Genomic DNA, 26,471 nt, shown 5'->3' with positions numbered 1-26,471 from the left:
TTTCATTTAAATGTCTTTACACAAGCTCAGTTGTTTGTAAGTCGCTCAGAAAACACTTCAACATTACACGCACATCAGTGGTCATTATGGTCAACCTTAGTGTTGTTGCCTTTGCGTCGCTGCAAAGTCTCCGAGCGATTATCCTTTCCATTTTCCTCTTTGGCTTTAGTTTTTGAAGCATTATGATAGACTGAGTGAAACTTCGTTCGTGCTGTAGAAGCAGGTTCTCTTTCGTTGGGTGATAAGTTGTGACAGTCACCTCAGTGTTCACGGGATCACTGTCTGCACCGTCCGAGGCCAATCGTGACAGGTCAGGATGCATAGTCGTCGCACTCTCCTCTATTCATCACCTCAGTCGACTTTCGGCAGCAGCACCATGACTCTGCTAATTGTAACCGGCCGCCATCGTCATCATATGTCTCATTCAAGAGACCGAAGGTCAGATTACTTCAAATCAGGAAAACTCTACCTGATATATCTCATCCACCTTAAGTACACTAGCACCGCCGGTTTCACTTTGGTCACTTTGGTTGGTGCCAGTTCCGCCAGCTTGGTAGACCGGACCGATTCGTTTCCTGGTTTCCAGGCGCCATATGCTATAGCAGAAAAGAGTCGGGAGCAGCCGTAAACAAAGAACATCTCTATTTACATAAGGCTGACTTGCGCAATACTCCTAACATGCACTCCGAAAGTTGCTCGTCTTCTTCTTTCGATCAGCCCTGCAACGTGCTCTTCTTCCTGATTATCTCACCATTGTCGAGCGCACAAAATGCAACAGCGCACAAAATGCAACAAGACAAGTGCTTTGCCACTCGGCCACCACTGTCCATTAAGAGTAATGGCCCCTCTGAATGGGTAATTTCCCCACAAACATGGGCACCTTTCCAGGAACTAGACCCTGTGCGCAGGAGGGGCTTGTACCAATTTATTTACTGGTTGGTGCCCAGTGTCACCGAAGTAACTACCCATTTCTCAAACCCATACTTTCCCGCACCCATTTCTCGCACACAGTCCAACATGGTCGAATGGTTTTAGGATCCCCGCGTTGTAAGCGCCTGTAGCAATTTTATTCTGGCTCTTGACCGTTGGCTGCACGGCCCCCAACCCCAGAAGGGAGCAGGGGGTTACCATGTCTGCCGCAGTCATAGAGTGTGTCCAAGCTCTTTATCCCCTGCCGAGACAAGAGGCGCTTGAGCCCCGTTGACTAGTGGGGGCCCAGCGTTCCCAGATTCCGCCCTAAGGTGCTCGATTTGCCTATCACATGGCTGCTTGTGGTGAAATTCCAAGCACTATTTGCATTGATATTTGCAATGTTATTTATTTGCATTGGGGTATTTTAAAGTTAATGTATGGATTTTGTGTTGATACGTGCAGCAACATGTGTTAACTGTATACATTTCTCTTCTACTACCCTTGTTGCTGTTATTTTGTTTTTGTTTTGGTTATGTGAGTTTGAGGCTGTGTCAAGCTATCATAAAACAAATTTTTTCTCACCTTCCCCTCTCAACAGCTGTTGTACAATACCTACAACAGTTGGAAGAAATAAAAATTCCGTTTAATTCAATGTCCGAGGAATCATCATTATTGTCAGATAGCCGTTGATTGAAAGGTGAAGGAGATGATTGGGACTTGCGTGACCAGCTAGCAACAGCGACGATTCACGAGAACAGGCATTAGGAGCATGTTCAAAATCTGCTTCATAGGTTGTCTGATGCGACGGGTTTTTCGTCAATGGCAGGTATCCCAGAACGGTAGCTTAGATGCGACATCGAGACGTGGCACCCGGCAGCACACGGGGGGCTGATCCCGGCGGCATCCCTGGCGGTGCTCTGCTCGCGACACGACGCTTGTCCTTTGCCGACTTTGGCTTATGTGACGTATCATATCCCACACACAAAATGGCGAAACTAATTTAAATTGGGCCCTGAAGGAGGATTTCCCGATACATGGGTGTTCACATTTTCAGGTAAAGCAATTTCCTAGTGATCACCTCCTTCAAGAATTTCGTTAAAGCGTTGAGAATTAGTGGAGTTATTGCAAATCAAAACATCGCATTGTCGCCCGCGCCGCAATTCGCCCTCGTTTCGTCCACCTCCGCGCAACACGCGAGCGTTACTGCCCATGATGCCTCGCTTCTCGGTGACGTCTTCAAGAACATGTGGTTGCGGCGTACTCTGCTATCTGCTCAGCAGCCTCGCTCTGGGACGGAGCCATCCGACTTTCTGCGTACGGTTTGAGCCATTTTTTATCATTTTGCTTATGAATCATGCTCTCCGCTCACGGCCGGAAATGCTGATGGAAGGAATGGGGCCGCACATTTATGCCTCCGCACCCCGCCGAAAACTCACCAGAAAAGAACACGGCCTTGGCACGGCGAGATCGCAGCGAGGACATGTCTTGTTAAATATGGGAGTATAAAATTTGTGAACGAATGGCTGAAGAATCCCCCCAAAATTTGTTAGAGTGCGTTCCGAACCGGCGAAGTTTTATATATTCCTTAATTGGCCGCTCGTTCACGCCAATGTCGAGCTTGGTCGTGTTGTTGTCGTGACGCCATGCACGCGCTTACACAGGCAGTTGTAGTATTCCATTCCGCCATTCCAATCGGTTCTAACCATATAGGACAGTAAAAAGCAGCAGAATAGTTGCACGGTACGGTAGAGGCACGAGTTTTAGAGTGAGTCGTACATTCCATTTCCCCCTTCCTCCCCTCCTTCCTTTCCGGGAAACTCCTACACGACCTTGTGTTTATCAACTTGTAGACAAGTACACATTAAGAGATATTATAAGCTGTCTCGGGGGAGTAGTGTGTGTTGTGGGGCTGTGCACGCCTGCCTGTTGGTTCGACTGTGCATGTAATTGCATAAAATAATTTTTCCACCCTGGCTTTTTCTCCTGGTGGCCTGGAGCACTCTTTATCTCCATAAAAGCTGTTCGTTCGTTTTGTACTTGCTCAGGGCTGCAGTTACGATACATTGGGGATTTTTGTGCCGTTATAGGCCGTTTACAGGGAGCAGTTAGCCCGCCTTAGCCAGATGCCGCTAGCGCCACACTCGCCACTACTGGCCTTTTCCAGCTTTGGTTTCACCGTAGACTGCCATTGTCCGCTCGAAGTGCGTCGTTCGCAGAATGTGTTAAGCACGCAGCAAAGCTGTTCATATTGTCGATGCACTCCGACATCATGTTGCTCGTTACGAAATGAAACACAACGTTCGAGGAAGCGCTAAAGCCTAGGGTCACATGGCAAGTTTTGCACATGGGAAACATGGCCGTTCACACTGCACCACTTTCCGCAGTAAGCGAAACAGAGAGACAAGGAGTCGTTCGTTCGCCATTCTCCAACGGACAAAATTTGCTCGAAGACCATAGGCAAGGGTGACTCTTTCAAAATATAACGAAAGGCTGCTTGCAAGTGTTGTGTAGTCCACACCAATGCACATTTGCGCACTTGTTCTAAAGCATGTATCCTGTTGCGTTGGCGCGTTGCGTGCGTACACGTGCGTTGCTACGAAACAAGTGAGCCGTATAGACCGGAGCGGTATCTCCCAGATTCTTTTCTAGTTTTCGCTAACGCATATGAGCTTTGCCACGGAGTAGAATATCTGGTACCGCAGTATCTCGTGCCTCGGTAAAGTACAACAAACCTCTTTCATCGCACCGCCAGTGTCTCCGGAACTTCGCCGTTAGGTGCTGCTGCTAACCTATGATTGCAACCCGTGACGAGCGCAGAAATCTGGCTTAAGTAAGCTTTGCGTGTGTTTCGTCGCACTGCAGGCCCGTATTATGCAAGTTGGCACAACCAGAGCTAAGCCGTAGCAACAGTTACCTTACGCTGGAGTTTGAAGCTTCGACGTTATTTCCAACTGTGTTTATAACCCGTGTGCGAATGACTACCTAAGTGCTCCTGAGATAAAAGTGTGGCAACCAGCAGATCCAAGGCGTTTAATTTATATCAGGAGTCGTCAACCTTTTGAGGTGGAGGGCCGAGTCACAAGAAGCCGACACTGCCAAGTGTCAGACGACCAAATGGGGCGGAGGGGGGGCGGGCCTTTTATTGGACCATTGCAAAGGAAGAAAGTGTATACGTTATCTGGCTAAGTGTGAAAATGGGAGGCAATGCCAACTGGAGGTGATCTTGTTTAGTTTATGTCTAACCCCATTTGTGGCTATAATTACCCTGTCAGTTTTCAGAAGTGACAAGAGTAGAGGGCTCGGGCGTGGTCCCAGGGGCCGCATAATCAGGATTGGCAACCGTAGGTTGGAATTCCTGATATACATGGTTGCTGTGTCCGTCGAAATAAAGCCAAATGTCGTCAAACAGATACGAAACACGTGAACAGGAGTTTGGCGATGGGCGCCAGTCATAACAGCGTTTAAAAAGATCTATGCACTATCTTTTTGGACTAAGCATTCTCTGAAGATTTCCACACAATTTCTACGAGTCTGATAAGTCCTCATTCGCAGCAACATTCCAAAATAACTAGCAAAATGCGCCCTTAAAGCCGCCCCGGCGCTCGTCGACGCACTCCGGCCTATTGAAGGCCACGGTGAGAATCGCACCCAACAAGACCACCAATGCCAAGTGACGTCACATCATCCAACATAGCTGCGCCCAGGCCACCACTTTAGAGCACTGCACGGGCCTGATTTCAAGGCCCGAGCCCGGCCCGAGCCCACTTTGTGAAGCCCGAACCCGACCCGGGCCCGCAACGCCTAGCCCGGGCCCAGCCCGGGCCCGGGCATTTATAAGCGAGGCTGACCCGGGCCCGGCCCGGGCCCGTCGTCTCAAGCCCAGGCCCGGCCCGGCCCGGTCATTTATTTTTGAGCCTAGGGAGGGCCTGCGTGTGTGTGACCAGGCCCGCTTTTCATTAGACGGTGAAGAAAAATTGTTTATTATATTTTGTTCAGTGTCTTCGTAGCGGGCAATCAGACGGAACATGTAGTCTGTACGAGCACGTCATGAACTGAAACACAAAAAATAAAGGTATAAGAGTACTTTAGCTTACACCGCCTGCAGTTCACGCCACATCGGCGTGAAAGCTTGTATTCTTACACGAGAGAGTCGGAGAGACACCATCACCTTTGACGACCAGACTCTTGGCAACTTCACGTGGTTGTCTCAGCCACAAGTTTGTATTGCTGAAATTTTTTGCTCCACATTTGAATCGACGAGTAGGTACGTGCGTTGAAATATTTTACCTGCAGTGGTTTTTAAGCGGTGTTGTTTCGTCTAGCACGCGAGTTTGATTCCCAGCCACGGCAGTCGTATTTCGATTGGTGCGACATCTAAAACACACATGTACAGTGACATAGGTACACAGCTCCAGGTCGTCTGAATTAATTCCTTCCCCGCTAGGGCATTCCTTGCAATCGTGTCTTTGGTATGTTATCCACCAAAATATAAAATCTTTATGTAGTACATGAAATGTCATTAAAATTACAGTATAGTGACTATCACACCTAGCAAAACACGTTTTTAAAACAATTCGTGCAACTAACATCAAGAAGAGCGTAAAAATAAACTCAGAATACTCATTTCAATCCTCTTTTGTACACTTCACGTCGGAACTATTTGGGGCCGGGCCTATGAATTCAAGCCCGAGCCCGGCCCAGGCCCGCGCTCTTAAGCCCGGGCACGGCCCGGTCCCGCTGAAAACCGACTTCGGGTGGCCCGGCCCGGCCCGCGGGCCGGGTCGCGTATTCCCAAACCATATCCCGTAGGGGCCAAGCCTACCACACCCCCTAAGCAGGGGCGAAGCCAATGAGGTTAAAAAATGGCAATTTTTGAACCTCCTTGGACGCAGCACCGTGACGTTTCTACCTATATGTGCGCGACATCATGCGAGGTGGATTTTTTTCTTTTATTCCCCCTCCCCTCGTTTTGGCTGCTTTGCGGGTGGCCGATGGTTTCGCTCCGCGGGCAACTTGTGTTGTACTATTTATATTTTTATTCCTGCTATTTCTTGTTTATACATTTGTATACTTTTTTGCGTGTGTGTGGCTTACAGTTGAGGAACGAGCTGTGACACAATGCTGGCGAATTAAAAGGCCAGACACTACAGAAATATATATATGTGGTAGCTAAAAATGCGTCGCAGGAAACAGACACAAACTGCTCATCTATACCCATCAGTGGATCTCTAAAAGTGACAATTTTTTGCCGCTATTTGGACTCCGAGATCACTATCGTAAAAATAGTGCGCCAAGGAGATAACTTTTTTACTTAGTTTTATCTCTGCTGTGACTACTATGACTTCAAGCTCACGGGCAACTACTCATTAGTCCCAGAGAAAAGAATATACGCATCTGAGTGAGTGTAACACTGCATTAAATGAGAGGCCATGGGGCCCCGGGGGAGCAAGGATGAGGAGGAAAGGGGAAGGTCACAACTCGCACAATGAACACAGTTGCAGTCTTGGGGTCCTAATCGCAAAATGAACACATTAAAGTCAGTCAGTGGCAGCAAAACGCACAGTTCACACTTAAATGTACAGTTCACACTGTGGACAATGCGGTTCACACTGAAAACAGTGCACGCTGCAGACAGTTCACATTGTATACCGAACGGGAAAGTCGGCCAGGCTGCTGCTCCAATTTGTAGAGTCTGTTTTCAAGGGCGTATTCGGTAATTGCTTCTAGTGCGGTGGGATCGTCATGGACCCGACTAACATGTTCCTGTTCAGTCGCAGGGGCGGGACCTAGAGTTAAAAGCTGGTGGCGATTACGGTCGAATAATGGACAGAGCCAAATTAAGTGGTAACGATTTGGTGTGCCTTCCCGATTACAGGGGGGGCATCAGCGCCATTCGGATCCTGCTGGAGCTGTCTATTTATAAATAACGCATCTCATGCAGCAAAATCTCTGTGTGCATGAAGCACAAATTGTTAAAAATAACTAATCGACATTGCAACAGCGTGAGTGGTAGCACGCATGATTACTGACATCAAACTCGGCCTGGTGGCTTCAGTGAATAGAATGTGGTCAATAGCCCTGTACAGAAGACATATATCAAAGTCCTCGAGTACTTCAGTTGCTGTACAATCCAACTATTACTTTGCCCTTGGTTGGTATATATTTTCGATATTGTTTCCCTAAATTGTTATGACCAGCAGTGTAAATTAGCAGAATTCATGACCGAGTGTAAAACGTGTACGTTTGAGCTGGTGCCTTTCTTATCAATGTATCACCCTTGCAAGAACGATTCACACCTTCCATTGCTGTTAACAAAATGTCAATGTTTTCCTTAGTGGCACTGTTCCTGATAAATAATAATGCAATGAAGTTAATGTTAACGAAATTCAATGTAATAGTGCTGATAAAAGTGCCAAAATGTAGCAGCTCATGCAGCTGTAATATTTCGCAAGAGTAGGACGGTTTGTAAATGTAGTCATGGGTAATTGGCTGCCTTTCTTGTAATCCTTACCTGCAGCACCGAATCGTGTTTTCAGCTGTGTATATAGTGAAAGAGCACCCAACTCAATTGTATACCCTTCTGTGTGCTGTAGAATGAGCTTTCAGTGAGGGTGTTTGCTTTCCGGACCGTGTATAATTGCCACATGCGCGTGAAAGCGTCCATCCGCGCGCGCGCACTTCGAGCACCGAGTCCAGCGCTTATTTAGGAACACGATCGGAGGTCAGCGTCAATTTTGCAGGTGCGCAAGAAGAGCGCAGAGATCAGGGGCTCAGGTACAAAAGGTTAGCTTCTACGACATTTGCGTCAGCTTCCCCAGCGCCGCAGCCCAGCCCCGCCCACGGAGCGAAACCATCGGCCGCCTGCCAAGCAGTCGAAACGAGGGGAGGGGGAAAAAAGAAAAATCCACCGCGCATGAAGTCGCGCACATATAGGTAGAGACGTCACGGTGCTGCGTCCAAGGAGGTTAAAAAATTGCAATTTTTTTAATCTCTTTGGCTGCGCCCCTGCTGAGGGGGTGTGGTCGGCCTGGGCCCCTACGGGATATGGTTTGGGAATACGCGGCCGGGTCGGGCCCGGGCTTTCGGGCCAGCCCGGGCCCGTGCAGTGCTCTACACCACTTCACCTTCAAGCTATGATCACTCATTAGTTCTGGTTAAGTTTAGCGTAAAGACAGCTGATGCAATACATTTGGGGGACTATAGCAGGGTTCTGCTCTTGAAAGTGTTTGTAGGACGGCCCAAGTCTCCAATGTCATACAATTTTGGTCGACAGCGTAACACCATTCGTTCAAGACAACGGGCCGTTTTCTTGCCACTATTTCTAGAAGGTTGTTTTCTTTTCGATGACTATTCTCAGCCTTCATCTCTGTTATTTGCAAAACTTTGAGCTGGAATTGATGGGTAATTTTATATTTCTTTGTAAGCTCGATGGCGGCCATGAACCGTAATCCGGAAACTTGCTGGAAACTGACAAACATTGAGGCATTGTTTACAGCAACACACAAAGGACGTGATACACTTACACAGAGCACAGGCTTAATGAATGAAGCAACAAAGAATCTGGAACGTTTTGAAGTTACGATGGACAGGGTATAATGGGGAAGTAATTAATGAATTCTTGATTAGCGGAATGTCAAGATTACTACATATTGTGAGCTTAAAATGGCGCCGCTGCTTGCAACTTGTTCAAAAATGTTTCAGGGGCTGCGTTTTCCGGGAGACAACAAATTATTTGGTCCACGGAAATAGCAATTACTTTTTTACATTACTTACAGTACTATGTAGTGCCCAGAAAAGCAAATCAGATATCGTAAATTGTTTACGTACCTCCTATTCTCAACGTAAACACGGCGCAGTGGTAGGCTGGATTGAAATATTTAAGTATGTATTTAGAGGTAAACTTTTTTTCTGAAAAAGAAAACAGTTGCAAAATTATCTTTCATCCCCTCCTCAAAATATCGGTGCTTAATAACAACTGTTTTGTTCCTTTCATGGCACTATTCCAAAATACGAAATTTTTACTGAGCAGCTATTTAGTTGAAGATGATAACGAACTTTTACTTTGTGTCTTGAGGAGGTAGCAGAAACGAGTTTTGATCGCAAGAAGCTTTAAAAAAAAGAAATTCACATAGAACAGAGGGAACATATGTTGCGAAAGTTTTACTGGCAGCTAACCAGACAGCAATATCAGTTTTTTGCTGTTACGGCCATCTACAAAACAAGAGGGAAATTACGCCTTCCGTTGAGCTGCTGGTATTCAGAAAAAATATTTACGGTGTTCACGGTGTCTGTAATGAGATCCTCTGGTATCGCTGCTATTCACAGCTGTCATGCGTGTGTCTGCGACCCATACAGATGTCCGAACTAACCAATTTATCGGGATTATCCGAGTTAACGCAGTAAGTAAAATCTGCAGTGGGCAACGCCGAGATCTTTTTACTCCTACACTCCTGCCAGTTCATCAGAAACGTACGATGGCGGGTGTTAACCACACGTTGTCTAGAAGAGGAGCCAGGATGACCAGGCCAAGTTCGCAACCGAAGGCCTCTTTGTTTAGTTTTGAAACGGCGCCTTGTTATACGCCGTAATAAAGATTCTATGCCGCCATCATTTGAAAAATATTAAGTGCGAATGCACTTCTTAAGCGACCCTGAATCACGCGTCCACCGCCGTCCGTCCATCCGCACCACATACCCACTTAGGGCGATTGGCCAAGAAGAGTTCCTTCGCATCACCCGTGCATTCGCACTTCCCCATGCTCCCCTTCGGGGAAGTGCGGGTGAATTTTTTTCTACACCCCAGCTGAGCCCAAACAAAACCCGCTAACCAGAAAAGAACATTAAAAACGACAGAGATAGGGGTATAAGAAATGAAAACAATGTTACATGGCAGCAAGGCAATGATGAGGTTTAAAACACGATGGAATCTATGTACAAGCGCTCAGGGCGGTCCCACCCAGATTGCATGAGGCCCACTCTGTCGTCATTGTAGGAAAGGAGCCGTGTCTGTCAGGCCGCTAGTCTGTAGGCGATACGCTTTGGGAAGTTTATGACGTGTAGAACGCGATCGAAGTGTGTTATCAACCACCTTGGCTAAAGAGAACGGCCACAATTCGTGAGAAGCTGAAGTGCAGCGCTGTGTTGTAAGGTGGCATTTTCCAGGAGAAAGTCTGCAACATCCGTAGATCAGCTAGTCGGTAGTGCACGGGTGATGGAACGTACTGAATTGCATAGTTCCTAGCAACCGCCATCTACTTGTTGCCAAAATCGGACAAAGTAAATGAACCAAGCAGTACAACGCCGACAAGAAAGAAGGGTTCGGAAAGGGTATCTAGCGGCTGGATGTGGCCTGCAGGAGGCGTAGTTTGGTTTTTTGCAGCGCTGGTCATGAAGATGTTTGAGCACGTCTTGACGCAAGTCTTCCGTTACAACGAGTAAAGGGCCGGGACCGTTAAGTGGTATTTCCGGTTATAAAGCACTCCGTCACGCAGGAGGAACGCACATAAGGAAGTACCAGTAGAGTTATTTTCGAGGCGGCTGATGATCGAGAGCAGTTAAAAGTCGGAGCATTGTTTATCACCTATACGGAGGAAATCGGAAATTCCCAAAAGATAGGCATCAACGCTGGTGTCAGTGTAGTTCGGTTTACAGACAGGGGACCGCGACAGGTAGTCACCTAGTTTTTCTGAATTGCCGGATTTATGGAAAACAGTCAACGTGTATCCTTGGGCCCGCTTCCCCAACGACCGAGTCGTCCCGTGCTGTTTTTCATGGACGACCACCAGCGGGGGGCGTGAGAGTCCGTCACGATGGTGAAAGGACGACGTACAAGTTTGTTTGAAATTTGCCTACAGCCCACACCCCTGCAAGCAGCTCTCGTTTTGTCATGGTGCAGTTGGCTTCCGCTGAGGAAAAGAGGCGACTGGCGTAGAAAAAAATGCTTGTGATGGACGCCTTCAACTTGAACTTTGACTAGAACAGCGCCTACTCCAGGTCCGCTGGCACCACGCCGTACTTCCGTCGGAGCGAAAGAATCAAAGTGGCTCAAGATTGGAGAGCTGGTCAGAGTGGGGACCGGCGCACAAAAAATAGCTTTTTGGTCAGTCTCCAGGCAAACTGGACATCGTTCTCGGGGTGTTCTGTGAGAGGATGAGCGATCGTGCGAAGTTTCACATGAATCAGCGGAAATAAGACCATAAGCCGACGTAGTTTCGCACTGTTTTTGCTGAACACAGAAAAAAAAATCGCACAGCCTATATCTTATCAAGGTCGGGCTGTACTCCGTGGGCATCAGATGGCATACAAGGATAGTGACTTGCCGTCGTACACAGACATTTGGAAGAGTTCAGCTGCAGTACGGCTCTGCGAAAAACGGCCAGTGGAAGAGAGGCCCTGAAGGTCTGCTCCAAAAATCGACGAAAACATAATAACGTCGTCCAAATAGCCCAGGCATGTTGTCCATTTGAAGGCATGCAACAGAAATTCCATCATTCACTCAAATGTAGCCGGAGTGTTACAAAGGCGAAAGGGCATTACTTTAAATCGGTAGAGCTGGTTAGGAGTCACAAAATCCATCTTTTTGCACCCCGTGTCGTCGACAGCCACCTGTCAGCACCCAGACCGGGGATCAATAGAGGAGACGTATTCCGCACCATGAAGGCAATCTAGCGCATCGTCGATAAGTCGATACATTCTTTTTCCGACCTTATTAAGATGTCTTGTCTACGCAGAATTGCCATGTGGCGTCTTTCTTTTTCACCGATACAACCGGCGACGCCCATAAACTAGAACAATATTGAATGACGTTTTTTGAGCGGAGTGGGCACTTACTTTCGAATAACAAGCAACTCTTCCAGGGACACGCGATACCGCCGCTTGTGCGCTGGACTGGCGTATCTGGTGTTGGTGCGCAGCGTTTTCCTTGAGGTCTTTCCCAAAGAAAGATCACCAAAATCAAATGTGTCGCTGTATGACTCCAAAGAGCGTCGGATTTCTTGTGCCGCCATGATATCCGTAGCGATCACCTTACGCAGGTCAGCCTCAGATAACGGAGGCAGGCGTGTGGTTTCTACATTGTTTAACGTTACTTTGAAGGCTGCAGCGGAAACCTCGTAGTCTTGTACCCGTGCAAGAGTGGCCAAAGACCCGCCACCATGAAGGACGTGCGGCGAGAACCCGAAATTGAGGATTGGCACACTGACATCATTGTAGGCCAATTTCGCGACGAGATGACATAACTTCACACTTTGTGTAATCAATACGTCGACGATGAATAACGAGGCGTAACCACCGTCTGGATTTTATTTACAGGACAAGAGGACATGGGTCACTGTTCCTAGGGGCCAAGCGAAAGTAGTCTTTGGAACAAAGCTTTTCGTTGGGTACGTCGGGAAATGCGGGAGAAAGCGGCCGTGCGAAGGGGAAGACACCGGTGGAACAAAAAGTGATTACAGCCTTATGTGATAAAAAGACCAGAACAATAATAAGTTCATGGGCGCAATGCTCCAGCACTGTAAAAAAACAGCACTATGGCCACCAGCTACAGTAACACAGGCAGTGCACAGGTGTCCCACCATCTGGAGTCAAATGAGGTGGGACGTTTGCGGCGTCATAGCCTTCCGTGAACGACGGCGAAGATGCACACACCAGCAATGGCTGGAAAACCACCATGGGCGACGCGGAAAGACGTCGTGAAGGTGTCCAATCATTGTAAAATATTCAGCATTTGTGTTCCCTCGTCAAGATGCAGCAGATGGTAAAGATGTTCTAGTAGAGCCGTTCTGCCGAAATTCTTCCCAAGACGTGTGCGGAATTCCGTACATGTTGGGTGCCTTAATAGTGGACGGTACGACAAATTTGTGACACCCGCTAAGTAAACTAAAGCATCTTGTTAATTTTTTGCATGCGACCAATTTACTTGAAATACTCGTTCGCTCTGAGAGCAGCACCAACTTTTAGAGTTCGATTTCTTCTCTCAAAGAACAGATCGCCCAATCTCTGGCACACACTTAAATTGTAGTCCTGGTGTTCCTAGTGGCAGCTGACGCCGACCTGCTCCTTTAGAACTTGTAGCCGGCAGCATAATAGTAAGCATCTTAGTGTTGTTTTAGTATGGTGCATCACTTTAATGTTTGTAATATAGATAGGGGCCCCAGAGTAACATAATGTAGTTGGACCCAAGTTTTTGCGGTGTTACAAAGGATCGCTGCACCAAAAAAATGGCAATAGAGACCTAACACAGGCCGACATCCAGCTTTGGGCGTTATTGCGCCTTTCCGTGGTAGTGATTTAAGAGAGATCATGGCATTTAAAACAACACGCGCACCCGGAAAACGGCTAATTAAATATTATGTCGCAAGTCTCAAATGTAAATATATGCTCATATTCCTCTGCACTGTGATTAAATATTCTCATCCGTTTACGTTATTTGTGTTTTGAACATACATCCCCAGCACATATGCCACAATGTTACAGTGTATTGTGAGGATTAAAAAGTGAAAATTATTTGAAAACACCTTAACATTAGTGGTTTTTGCGTGCAACTGAATTTAAGTAAATGCAAATGTTGAGAAATTGGAGAGAGGCCGCTTACCATAATGGTGGCGAACGTCTATACCGGATTCGTTGGTATTCTTATTAAACCATAATTTTCCAACCAATAGTTCCTGTTTCCTGTGTAAGAAATATTAAATGCCGTACTTTATATTTGGGCTTCAGAGTAAGCGTTTCGTAGGTAATAGGACTCATAACAGCCCCAGAACTAATCCTCAATTCCTGAAATTGTTGGCATGTAAAATAGAGCCTGATATTAAAAGAACCAGGTATTTTTTTAAAAGGTAAATAATAATGAAAATAAATGACGCGAGATATTTTCTTAAGGGCACCCACGTTCTGAATGAATTGTGATGGAACAAACTAAAGCTGAAATAGTACGGCATTCGTCGGGATAGAGCATTCGAAGGCGTAAAACCATGTCTGTTTGGCGGGGTAACCGTAGACTGCATGGTTTCTTAGCTTACTGCGCTTGAGTATTAACGCGCCGCGATTACCCTTCATTTTATTTCAGTAAAAGCTACAAGCTATAGGTATGGGTTTCAGCATATTTCTGCCTCGACTTTCACTCTGCGTGCGGCACTATGTAATTGTCAACATCCGGTTAAAATCCCGACACAGAATTATAAGCAGCTTGATTGCAGTTATTTTCTGGCGTAATTGTTTCAACCATCTTCCGCTGCCAAACGCATAATAATAAAGTGCCTTGTTTCGAAGTGTGTGATATACTGTACATAGACTAAACCATTTGTGATTGCACTTCCAAGTCTTTCAACAAAATTAAGAAGATTGTCTTGAATTCTGACTGAACTGTAAATCCTGCATTACTCCGCATCATTACGAATATCGCCAAGTTGTTAAAATTGGTGGTTCAAATTTTAATCGTTGTTTGTTAAAACAGGCGCAGGTATCATTGCGATAGTGGCAGCCAGCTTCGACACAATCCTCGCAAGTTGCCGGGTTTCTTACTCGTAAAGGGAAGGGTTGGTTATGAAATCTCAAATAGACGGAACGTTTAGGCCATGACCTCGTTACGTAAGGCACCTCGGCCAAAAATGTCTGAAAGTTGAAATTTTTGCGAAGTAGTTTCGGGGTGTTTTAGAGGAGTACATTGCGTGACAGGCTGAAATATTGCAATAATGTTTCGCACTATGGTGCTGCTCACACGTCGATGCAGCCCATTTATTACGTCAGCTACGATACTCAACCTTCGTAGGGTAAAAGCCGCAATCGCTCGTTTGATTTCAAACGCCCTGAAGCAAATAGTATTTATCGATTATGCCTTCCGAGAAGACGTACCTAAGGAACATAACAATGCAAATCCGCATTTCAGGGTCTTTTTGAACGCATAGTTGAGCAAGATAAATATTAACAAAACATAAAAGGCCGAAATTTCTTTTCGTTGGAAGGCGTTTATCGCAAGGCGTATATTCTTGTTTTTCTACCTTATTCCGTAATATTCTCTGCCCACACACGCTAACAACCTTTCGCACTTGCTTAGAGGCACAAACATCTGAGCGACAGGCAATTCAACGGCAAATATACTCGTAGTTTACTTTCCTTAAATCTTGCATTAAAGATGCTTTCCAATCTGGTCACAAAATAATCAAACAAGAGAAAATCAGGTTCTCTAATCGTTTAGACCTTATGCCATTAGCACGAATATGTAGTGTACGCAAAAGTGTTTTGATTTGATAGAGATGCTTACTTTACGTATCCGGCATACCAAATGTGAAAAAAGTTGTACGTTGTATTGATAATATTAATTTTCGCAGCACGGTCACACGTGACGGCACGACCAGCATAATCAGCGGAGAAGCTCCGCCGGATTGTCCAGATATTGTTGGTATCCAGAAACTGCACAAAACATGGAATTGAAACCACTGTTGGAAATTGGGAATGTGCATAAGGAACACACAACATCAAACAACCATACTTCAAATTTACAAAAAAAACTTTTATATACCCTGTTATGAAAGCAAGTATTCTATCATTTTTTTTCACCGCACAGGTCAGTGTTCATAAGCGGCACGAGCAATTTTCAACGTTGCTATGTTTTCCTGTGCCCGTCAACGTTCTGTTTATCACAGGGGGGAGGGGACTACACTTTGGAGGGTTAAGGTGCACTTTGGAGTTCGTCAGTAATGAGCATCGTGGAGCAATTATTGCGTTCGTTTGAGCAGGGTATCTGTTCTGCCTTACACCAACAATCTACCGTTCGTGCTAAGCCACTCGTAATACCTACTTGCGCAGTTTGAACTCAAGTGTGTTCTTCCAGTGTGCTAACGTCAACGGGAGTGGTTGTGTCTAAACCAGTGGATGACTTTTAGAGGAAGACGACGGAGGATTTCGCCTCCATAAAATCACCTCCGTATCCACTCCAGTTATTCTTTCTAGGGGGGATTCAGTCATACGAGTTTTCTACTGCGATGTTGTACTTGCACTTGATTTCTTTGTAACGGCGATAGGCAAGCTTGCCGGCTAGACAGTTTTGTGCTCATTTCTTCCTTTTTTCGGACTCTCCGGTTACATTCTTTCCTTCTTTCTTTCTTCCTTCCTTTATTTCTGCCTGTCTGTCTGTCTGTCTGTCTGTCTGTCTGTCTCCATTATTTTTTGTAAAATAAAGCAAGTCACATCCTCATCTTTATTGGCAGCTTATTGACCAATATTGTTATGTTTATGTTCCACGAATCCGGGGAAACCAATCACGCGACCATAACGTTAGCCTCGTATCGGTATATGGTAATATAAATAATGTAACTGTACCTTATTTTCGGGCTTACACATCGTGGCATTTAAGTGGAGGCAGGGACTTTCGAAAATCTACCACGGCTCTTTGAAGTATACCGCAAATACGTATGTGAAGCGCGTACAACTGTACAGGCGTTCGCCTGCAAATCAGGATTTATTTTGTCGCATTCAGGGACACTAAAATATCTCGCCGCAACAATGATATTTACGGCAACGAGTGGATCAGTAATGTTACGTTCCCAGAGGCACACTTGCGACACTTCGGCTGATCACACCATCAGCGAGCCTGAAGGTCCGAAGAGGAGGACTAAGTGGTCGGGTACTGTAAACGAGAGACACGGCGAACCAGTTGGTAGACATTGCTAAAAAAAACAGCCAAAATACAGGGCCAAGAACGCGCTGCGTGTGTCTAGTTTGCCTTTCTCCTATTGTTTGCGCTTTTTTCAGTTTAAGGTTTATCCCCAGCTGTTTAAGCTTTGTATTAACAGCGCACTGCCATTCCATTTTCGCCCTGTTAACCTTTTCGCCTCATTAGAAACCTGTAAATAATAAACCCATCACGCAGCAGTTTGGTAAGGTGCGGGTATCGCCATTACAGATATCCAACCCTAGCCTACAAATATCCAACCCAAGCACATGGCCCTTGATAGAAACGCTTATGAGGACGTGTAATTATGGCTTACTCCGAACTGGGCGGTCTGCGGCTGCTCAACTCATTAATGCCGTATTTCGGAATAGGTAATAGCTGAGAACGCTATTACCTATTCCGAAAACCACAAATAGACGTTTTGAACCTAGGACCACACCATCTTTGCCCGGAAGACATCTCCATATTTCAATCCTTGATTGGCTTACTTTCATAATATGCGCGTGTCTTCTATTTGTCTCACGAACAGCAGTGCATACCAATGCCATACCCCGGGATCCACGATTCAGTGCACAGCGGTTTTGTGAACCCAATACGTCATAAGCCGTATAGTGTTTCCCCGTCTGCTCGCAAGGTTCTCAATGAGTAAATAAAAGAGAAATTGCATAATGAATTTTTTTGCGAACTTCCAAATTTTCAAGTTTCCCCGTGGTCGTCGTCAAAAAGAAACATGGCTTACGGAGTATTTTTGTTGGCTACCGTGCCTTAATGGAGTCACAAAAATAGACGTCTACCATCCTCCTCCTACAGACTAGGCAACAGATAGTCTTCATTAGCCATTGTACGTCTCCCCATTTGGTGTGAGATCCTTCTACTGCAAAATTCCTATAAACCCATTGATAAAAACGTTTTTAATCCCCGATGTACTTTTCCAATTGAAAGTAATGCCTTTTGGAGCCTTCAAATCTCGCGCCACTTTTGAGTGCATTGTGAACGCTGAAAAGTGGCGCACAAGTGAAATATGACTATATGCTTTTGGGCACTAGAATAAAATACCTGCATGTATTGCCTAGACTATAGTGTGATGATCGGCTGTTCATTTTGTGGGCGCACAATGCGTTTAGCCACAATACTGGACTGTAAAATAGGCGGGGCTCGTCGATCGAGAGAGGGCCGAACCCTTGTTCTAGGCCTCCTTATTCACAAAATGCGCATCATGCCTGACCCACAGAAAACAACAGCTAGGCCTCCTTATTGACAAAATTCGCCTCATGCCAGACCCACAGAAAACGACAGCTGTAAATCTTTAAAATAACCATGTTCTGGCAAAGGTCTTCGGAGCGTCTTAGGACTCTACCAGTATTTTTCGCCATTTTATACCGGTATTTGCGGACATCGTCTACCCTTGAACGTGTCTTGTGTCGAGTGGAGTTCAGAGGGCTGTTACAACACATCTAACAAAAAAGATCGTTAGAGCATGTATAAAACACATGGGAGGCGTGTTTGGTTTGTAACGGCAGAGCTGTTGTTACTCGCCGTAAGTTCCATGTTGCAGAAAGATATGCCAAAAAATTACACCATCTTCCAGAAGGGAACCCTGAGGTAATGCGAAGCATCGCGTAGTTCCCTTTATTTTCACTTGCGTTGGTTACCCACATCGCCTGAGCGTTGTTGGAAACTCCGCGATGATTCGCATCACCTCAGGGTTCCCCTCTTACGAACGGCTCTGTTAACTGGTTGGCTGATGCTGGCTGAACTTGTGTCAGCCAATCCGCTAGCAGGACTGTCGGTACTCATCAGACGCAGGAGCGAGACTCATCCGACGAAGCAACTGAGGCAGCGGCGCGTGCACGCGGTTATATATAGCGCTGGCATGGAGAGGAGGACGGAGGGAGAGGCACGCATGCGCGCGCTATTGCGCAGCTGGCGTAGAGAGGAGGACGGAGGGAGCAGCGTGCTATCGCACAGCTGGCGTGGAGAGGAGAATGGAGGGAGGAGCGCGCTATCGCGCAGAAGGCGTGGAGAGGAGGACGGAGTGAGAAGCCCATTATCGCACAGCTGGCGTGGAGAGGGGGATGTAGGAGAGTTGCGGACGCCAACGGACAACGTACAATGGACAACGGACAACGGACATAGGCCCGAGCAAAAGATGCTTTGCGTCTAAGAAATGCGGAGCGCTCGCGAGTCCGTGCCTCACGGCCGCCGCCCAGCGTCGACAGCACGCGCAGTGGCTTTCGCAAAAAAGGGGCAAAAACCCCGATTTGCGTGAAAACGCCGAGCGCTCCTGAGCGGGTGCCTAGCGGTGACGGCCAAGTCCAAAGCTCGTGCAGTGGCTTCAGCAAAAAAAGAACTCCAGCTTTCGCCGTGGTCGGGGCCACACTTGCTCGAAACGGGAAAGTCACGTCATAGCGTACGCTCCCGGTTCGTTCAGACGCGTGTCGTCCTGCGAATGCGATCGGTACCATGAAATACCCCTTGCGCACGTCAGTGTCTTGAAAACACCCACCTTGGGAGAGGTCACCACGACCGCCGCATTCTCTAGAAACCATTACGGATAATTGGATACATGGCTACGAGAGTCCCACTCCTTCCACAGATGACATAAAGATCCCGCCACCGCTGCGCTGACTCCACGATGAAAAGCTGGTGGAAGTCTACAATGCTTAGGATGCCTTTGCATCCACAACACACCGTCAATACGACGACCTCTTCGATGTATATGACTATGATTATTACCGTAAATATGATTATACCGTAATTCATCAAAGTGGTCAAACAAAGTTATGAAACTACATTCTTTATCTACATAGCATTCGTATCGTCGTCTCGTCGATCGCAGACAAGATTGTCATTCGTAGCCAACGTAAATAGACATCTCCAACATGAAACCCTTGTCAAAGTACCTGGTAAACACTTCAGAAAAACCACGAAGTATGACAACACTATCATCGCTACAAACATCAAATCGCCTATTTTTCGGCTCCGTCTAGCTCGAAGACGTCACATTTCGAAACTATGCCTACTCCGTAAAGTATACTATATCTTTCCTGACATTTCTTCCTGTTTTTTTTTTCGGGCGATAATGTCATGGCCTCTTGAATTCTTTAAGCATCCAGCGCCTGCATGGTTCTCTGAAGCTTTAAACAAATGTGCCCATCACGTAGCAACAGAACGATGAAACGTCTTGGCAGATTCTGTCGTTGCAAAGCGAAGCGCGTGAAAATTCTGATATTTCCCAACTGCTCATATCCTGAACTCATCGTGTCATACTCTTCTCGTTGTTTTCTTTTTTCTTTAGTGTAGACTAATTTTATGGTATTTTTGTTTGTTCCTTTTTGCTGCTGGTCGTTAGAAATGCTAATGTTACTGTGTCGTTGTTGTTGAGAAAAGCCCTTCAAAATACCAAAAATAAAAACTTTCCTTATCCTGAATTGTTCGTGAAATAACCTCTTTTGTTTTATTTTTAGGCGCATCTTGCTGCATTTTTCAGCTGTTGCTATTTTTGTTTTACACGCCATTCCGGCAACATCTGTGTTATTGCACACCTCCATATGTACACCCCGCATGGGCCATTTAAGGAATTCGTAAGTGATCATGATAATGATCAATATTTGATTCCCACGTGCAACTCATTTAAAAACGGAGACGTAACCACATAAGCAGTTTGCGTAAAATGTGCGTTGCTTGTGAAAAGCCGTACGTACATGAAGATTATATAGGTTCCCGGCGTAGTAGACAAGCCAAAATATAACTTTTATTACGTAGAGAAAACGGCACCTTTGTTTTTAAACTACTGAGTACGCCCACATAATGCGATACTCTACTCGTGTTAGAATTAATCCTCCGAACAACGAGGACGGTTTTCTGAGGCATTATTAATATAAGGTTCTTCATAAGGTTCTTTTATATAGGGTTTTATAAGGTTCTTATAAGGGTGTACAGTTCTTTTAGGTGCTTTTAGTATCTTGCTTGATTGCTGCAGCGTGTTCCAGAACGTAATAAAATGCCACCCACTCCTTGATATTGTGTTTGTTTCTTGTGCCCGAAAACGTTCAGGCAATCCTAATAACAGCCTTGGGCGGAGCAAGAAATGCATTAAATGTAACAAATTTTCAGTAGAAGACAAAGCTTTCAGCATATAAATGCCATTACTCGAGACTACAATAACTAGGGCATCCATATTACCAAGAAGTCTTCTTCTTTTACCAACACTGTTTTCAAAAAGGGAAAAAATCATCTCATCATCTTATCACCATCGCCATCATCATCATGGTCATCATCAATTTACTCACACCCACGCAGGAAGAGGGCTTCTTCCACTGACCTTTAACCGCCCCGGTCCTGCTTTGCTGGAAGCCAATGTTTGCCCCCGAAATTCCTTATTTCGTCACTCCACCGAGATATTTGCTTCACCTTCTCTAGCCCGTTCTCTCGGTATCTGTTATCCTAGTGGTTCAGGGGTTGCCATTTTGCCACTGTAAATGGCCTGTGCACGACCATTTCTTTTTTATTGGAACTATGATGTCATCTACTCGAGTTTGCTCCCGAATCCAAGAAGCTCGCTTCCTATAACTGTCACCCCGTTATTCCTTACATGGTCCGTTAGCCGAAGTAAGTTTGTTTTCCAGTTTAGTAAGGCGCGGAGATTCCGCTCCATATCTAATCATCGGCAGAATGCATTGATTGTATATTGTTCTTTTGAACGATAGCAGTACTTACTTTTTATTATTTAGGAATGTTTGCCGAAGGCACACCAGCCCATACCTCTTTGCCGAATTTCTTTCGGGTGCCAGTCAGTGTTATGTGATTCGAGGAGTGCAGTGCGGAATTATGCCAAGGGCAAAGTGTGCGGTGAGGCTGTGCGCGTTCTGTGCTCGGTCGACCTCGAACGCGAGAAAAGGTGTGTAAAAACCAAGTGGTTCCCGGCGCACGCGGGCAACGATGCGTCGGACAAGCACGCCAACCACAACGAGACGGCACACGCAGTGGCGCGAGCGCTAACCAACCGCGCCGCTGCAACCGACCGTCCACTGTGGTGTAGCGCCAAGGACCGTTTGACGACGTTCAACGAACTTACACAGTTCTACCGCTTGGCTCGAAGGACTCTCCCACCCCCGCACCCGGGGCTGAGCCGAGCGGAGGCGGTGCTGCTCAGACAACTGCAGACTGGGTCCTTACCCACCCCAGTGTTGATGAAGTATGTGTACCCGCAAGTGTATGTGAGTGATGTGTGCCGCGTGTGCCAGCGGGAGAGGGCCACCCTGACGCACATCCTATGGGACTGCACCAAGTTCCCCGACGAAGCGTCGACAAGTACAACGATTCCGCCGCGGCTCGCGGCTGCGGCGAAGTGCTACGACCAAGAAATCCAAACCTGGGCCGTCCAGCAGGTCTCGGCGGCTCTTGAAAGACAAAGGCCGAGCGAAACCGCCGGGACGTTGCCCCAAGGGCGACCGAACGCGGGAGTTGCACGCGCCGTAGTCAAGTAAAGACCACCCGCTGAGAAGACGTAGGGGCCCGCGTCGCGGCGCCATTTAATGGTGGTGTCGCTCTGCAGGCGACTACAATAAAGTTGCTTCTATCTATCTATCTATCTCGGTAAGCTCTGACAACCTGTAAGAGGCGCATCTACTCTTCTAGTTGTTCTAGCGTTTCGTTACATAAGCCGAAGAGGGCGCTTTCGGCATGTTTATTTACCATCCCACTCGGTTTATTCATATTTAGCTTTACATCCACGGCCTCGCTTTGTGATTGTAGTTTCTGAAGCATTTTTTCAGGTGTTCCGAATACTTACTTAGCAAAAATATGGCGTCTGCAAATCTGAGATGAGTTAAGTATTCCCCGTTTATCCGTAAACCTAGTTTTTTTTAATCAAGGTTCCTGAATGCCGCCTCCAGACAGGTTGTGAATAGTTTTGGCGAGATGGCATATGCCTGTTTAACGCTCTTTCGGATCGGTGATTTGATTGCTTGTGAAGAATTATCCTTCAAGCACATCGTTGGTATATATCGTCTAGGAGTCTTATAGCGGTCTTCACTATGCCCTAATTTCTTAATGCGTTCAGTATTGCTGAGTTGTGTACTGAATTAAGAACTTCTTCGTAGTGAGTAAATTACATGTAAAGGGGTTTAAGTGCTATGCGGATTTTTCTATTCTGTGATTGGTGACATCAATACGTTGTATTGTTTAGTATCCTTTACTAAATTCAGCCTGCTGTCTGGGTTGCTGGGAATATAGGCTGTTGCGTACGCTGTTAACTATTAGTTTGGTAAACAGCTTTTATACAACTGACAGAGGGCTGATGGTCCTGTAATCCATTAGGTCATTGTTGCCTTTTTTGTGAATCCGAATTACAACGGCATTTTTGTAGGATATGGGCATTTTTAAGTAGCTACGCATTCCGAGAATAGTGCGGCGTGCCTTTCCAGTACAATATGTACTCCCTCCTATAGAAGACCTATATTTATACCGTCGTCACGGCATCTTTGGCTCTTTTCATGCCCTTGAGAGCCTTTAATAACTACGGAAACAACGATATCCAAGCTTGTACACTCACTAGTTGCCGCTGGTCTAACATCGCAGGCATATAGCCTGGTGTAGAATAGGGCGGCTACATTTGTTTCCCTCGTCCATGCTATGCGTTATGTTCTTCTGGTTGTCTCTGAGTGCGCACATTCTGCCTTTGCTAAAAGTGACTTTCTATAAGTTGCTTTTAGGTTTTCTCTTCATTCTAGAGTTTCCTCGATCGCTGCCGTGATGTACGCACGAATGTTTTACGTCTGTCAATCAATTTCGAGAGCTCTGTAATTCGGTTTCATCCGCATTACTCGACAATTTCATGCGCTTACGTTCCCCAATTACGTCCTTCGTCCTGGGAGTTATTTGTCGAGTTTGTTTCGTACACGTTACTTGTTTCCTCCTCCATGCTTTCTACAGGCTGCGTGTTTCCTCCTAAAGCTTCTAATGATTCCTTTTTGGCGTTAATATGTTTTCATTTAGTCTGTCCTCATTCTCCGTGATTACAAGCGCGACTTTGTTTTGAAGGAATATTTAAAACTCTTGATAACGGCTTCTGAGTGATGTCATGTAGGGTTTCTTATTGTTCACAAGTTTCCTTCTGTCGATTTTGAGATTCGGCCTTACCTTGCTTCTAAGATTCCTTCTCATCGCTGCCCTGGGTCTTGCCTAGTTCCTATCCATCCTTCACAATACTTGGATTGTCCCTACAAATGAAGCCAAAGTCATGCTCTGTTGAACCGGCGGAACCGCTGCATGCCCATTCCCTATTCTTTTGTTCGTGGAAGAGTGTATTCATTATCGTCAGGCGTTTGGTCCCCGCCAAGCGCATCCTTGCATCTCCTCGACTGTTGCGACCGCCTATTCCAAACTTTACCAGTGCCCTTTTTGCTATTTTCTTGTCGCCTACGTTGTGTTAAAGTCTTTTATCACAATCGTGAAATCTGTTTTACTTTTCTTCAATGCTTATTCGGCATCCTAGTAGAAACTTTCTACGTCATCATCATTGTAGTTAGCTGTTGGCGCATAGCCTTCAACTATATGTAACCTGTATCACTTGTTTAGCTTGTTTAGAGCGACTGCTACGTTTTACTTAATGTTGAACAATTTTTCCACTTCCCCTGATATTTCTTTGCGAAATTCAAAACCACCCTTTCTCTTTTTTTCTGAGGATAGCACAGAATATGCCCACTAGTAAGCTTCATTAGGTCCTCTCCGGTTCTAACTTCACTTAACCCTATAATCTGCCGCCTAATGTCCGAGATCGGTTCTTGCAGTACAGCTAAGCTTCCCTGGCTGAACAGGGATCGTCTCAAACGTCGCCAGGTTAAAGGTCCAAAGGAGGCCTGTCAGGACACAGGGATTCTTAGCACCCTCTGCCACAACGCTGGCCTGACCGCCGCCGTTCCAGTGCCTTACAGATACTGAGAACTGAGGGCGGATGGTTTCATTGGTCAGTCATTGGAGGTGGGGCCAACTACTGCACCAGGGTGGCCAGATTCTTCTCTAGTGAGGGAATGCTGTTTGTGTACCAAAGAGACTTCCTAGGGTGGTTACACATATCTAGTTTAGCGTCTTAGGTATACACGATGATTTTTGCTTCCCGAACAAGCAGCCTTCTGTACCAAAATGGCTCGTGCACTGGTAGCCGGGAAAGTAAAGCAGACGAAATTAAAGGGAAGGAAAAGCGAAAAAAGAAAAAAGAAAAGAAGGAAGAAAGGATTGTTCTTTCTGCGAATGGACGAAACACCGATATCAACAAATCTGGCAGTGGTGTACCTTTCTTTTACTGTTCCGCCCGGAACGCTGCCGCGTCCCAGAAAATTAACAAACGTGCTATTGGAAGCTCGCATCTTATTGTGATGATCGCGGAGAAATAAGCCTCGATGCTTATTTCTCTGCGAACAAACAAGCGGGTTTGTTCCCAGCTATAAGGCATGTGCGAGACATGCCTGTATGGGGTTTAGAATTTTGGAACAGTATGGGAGTAGAAGCTTAGTAAAAATGTTTTGTTCCAAGGAAGGAAATTTAAAGACCGCAGCTGTTCTCGAGGTAGATTGAAATTCATATCTTATTAGCACTCTCACGAGTATGAAATGCTATACTCACTCACTTGCTAACTGTAGTTTGTAATGTGGGTTGGGAAAAAAGATAATCTTCAGACTATCTGGTCTGCTGGGGTGTTTGAAAATTAGCTAATAGCAAAACTGTTTACGCTGCGCTAGCATTCTAAAGCGTCCACGTAGGCTGAGCGCTATTTAGGTGAGTCCCGAATTTGTCGAAAACGTTTCCAAACAAAGTGGAAGCAAACGTCATAACGTTATCTACACATGAGGCGAAAAAGTAATTTTGAATGAAAAATAAGTGATTATGATGATTTTAGGATGTTATGCTTTGTACCACAGAGCATGTAATAAATTGACAAGAAAATTCATTGTGCAATGGAAACTCATCTGTAGAAGATGGAGGCATATTTCGAACAGCGTTAACACGACGGGGACAAAGAAGGAATTACCAACCCAGGCGCTGACTATCGACTAGCTCTATTCAACGCTAACAATATTTAGATACAGATACATCCGGTCATGGTTATTCACTATGTACATCGATAATTGATTCATTGTAGGGTTTAACTCGCCGACGCAAAGCAGGCGATGAGGCACGCCGTAGTGGAGGGTTCTGGTTTAATTTTGACCAGCTGGGGATCTTTAACGTGCGCCGCAATCTCGTACACACTGGCGTTTTTGGTTTTCGCCTCCATCAGAAAAGCGGCCGCCGCGGTCGGCAATTCAACCCGAGACCTAGTGCTCAGCAGCGGAACGCCTTAGCCGCTGAGCCACCGCGGCGGGTTACATCGATAATAATGCTGAAAGTTTTTTCGTCACGCTTTCCCAAACACAATTATGACATCAGCGAAGCAACGTAGTTATGTCACAGGGATAAGGATGAGTGGCTTATGCAATATTTATATTTCTCTTCCAATATGTTAATGTAGAAAGCTTCGACTACTTACCTTGATGTTTGATTACTGTGTTCGTGCATTATCTTCATGTCATTAAGAGACGGTGCACTTGCATTTTTTTCACAATGAAGGGTCAAATGACTGCAAGGCCTATCTTTCAGTAACGAAAGATGCTCTCCTAGTCTAGTATTTACACACCTGCCCCACTTCCCACCGTCCCCATGATCACCATTCAAAGGTATCTGATACAGGACCCCTTCTTGGTTTCACTCAACAAATGTTATGGTTAATATCCCATTTACTCACGCGGCTTTCGTTTTGTTTTTGTTTTTATACATGAGCTCAACAGTGTTACACACTCGTCTCAGTGTACTTTTTTGCAAAAAAAGCAACATTTTCACTATACTTTCTA

General features: G+C 45.9%; 1 long non-coding RNA gene across 1 annotated transcript in view; it reads right to left on the bottom strand.

Annotated features, from left to right (window-relative positions):
- The window catches only part of LOC144151511 (uncharacterized), a 44,277-nt gene that overhangs the window by 15,967 nt on the left and 1,839 nt on the right, over positions 1-26,471 (bottom strand). The window contains exons 2-4 of the long non-coding RNA XR_013318888.1: positions 15,172-15,320; positions 13,504-13,583; positions 8,740-8,820 (exon numbers count right to left, since the gene is read on the bottom strand). This is a non-coding gene — a long non-coding RNA (uncharacterized LOC144151511). The remainder of the gene's footprint in view (positions 1-8,739; positions 8,821-13,503; positions 13,584-15,171; positions 15,321-26,471) is intronic.

Source organism: Haemaphysalis longicornis, unplaced genomic scaffold (assembly GCF_048455015.1).
Source record: "Haemaphysalis longicornis isolate Haplotype H1 unplaced genomic scaffold, Haemaphysalis longicornis Haplotype H1 scaffold_9, whole genome shotgun sequence".
NCBI lineage: Eukaryota > Metazoa > Arthropoda > Arachnida > Ixodida > Ixodidae > Haemaphysalis > Haemaphysalis longicornis.
Note: the sequence above shows the minus strand (reverse complement) of the source record. Positions and strands in the feature narration are given on the sequence as shown.